We start from the raw sequence: 1063 nt of genomic DNA, 5'->3' as shown, positions 1-1063 counted from the left end.
CGGACGTTAAATGATGAGGATGTCATAGAAATCTTGAAGCTGTGACATAATGCATGATTAATTCAAAACAATGTGACTATTTTTAGAACAACATTGTAGGGTAGGTGTGAAAAGCCAGATCCTGGCTGGTGTGAATTTAAAATAAGTAGAATAGGGCTGGATCTCGCCAGATTAAATACTAATTAGTGAAAGTCATTTTCCACACTGGAATGAGTTTTGACAGGGAGTTACTTGGGGCAACATTTCACAGCTGGAAGCTCTTCCTGCCACCAACCAATACTTGTTTCTGTGAGATTTTCATTCCAGAAGCCCTCAAAAATGCAGGTGCACATTCGTCCTTGAGATTAGATCCCTATTAGCAACTAAATGAAGTACTAGCACAAATATTTATTTTAATCAAATCAGGCAGAGGTGTGGCTGTGTGGTAAGATGCTCGCTTCCCAACTACAGGGATCCATGTTCAGTCCCACTGCAAGTGTCTTCTACTATAACCTCAAGCTAGCCAAAGCCTCGTGAGTGGATTTGGCAGAAGGAAATTGAAAGAAGCCCATTGTATAACATCATCATCATAGATTATTTACATGTGACAAATAACAGAACTTTTTGGCTAATATACCCTCCAGCCTTCATCAGGTATCTTGGAAGAAATTTTGAACCTGGGTTCTCATTCGTAAAGTATTTTTCAATGTTTTTCTTCTTCTTCTTATTATTATTATTGCCTTTCATTGTTCGAAAATATAAGGACACAGCTTGTATCGTATGGCCAGCCGGAGACGATGTCTCCTGGGGCTAAATTACAGCAACATTCGTCCTAAACCAGGACTGCTATGTTATGTTGGTAAACAATCTTTACTACAAAGTGTCAGTTATACAAGCGGTGTCCTTTGTTTGCAGTCTTCGGTGAAAATATGTCAGGCCATAAGGGAAATTTTGCATTGCTTGGAAACAAATTAAGGTTGGTGGCACAAAGATCATTTGACCTTAAAACATCTCCCGCGAAAGTTCTATCAGACCTATACATGCACGGAAAAGCAGAGATTAAAAATATATTAACGATGATGAT

At 38.8% G+C, this 1063-nt stretch overlaps 1 protein-coding gene across 1 annotated transcript in view; it reads right to left on the bottom strand.

The window, feature by feature from the left end:
- The window catches only part of LOC106879793 (leucine-rich repeat-containing protein 40), a gene marked incomplete at its 5' end in the record, with an annotated part of 16977 nt that overhangs the window by 9903 nt on the left and 6011 nt on the right, over positions 1 to 1063 (bottom strand). The gene's annotated exons all lie outside the window — the stretch shown is intronic.

This window comes from Octopus bimaculoides, chromosome 19 (genome assembly GCF_001194135.2).
Source record: "Octopus bimaculoides isolate UCB-OBI-ISO-001 chromosome 19, ASM119413v2, whole genome shotgun sequence".
NCBI classification, from domain to species: domain Eukaryota; kingdom Metazoa; phylum Mollusca; class Cephalopoda; order Octopoda; family Octopodidae; genus Octopus; species Octopus bimaculoides.
This window is presented reverse-complemented; position numbering and strand designations above follow the sequence as displayed.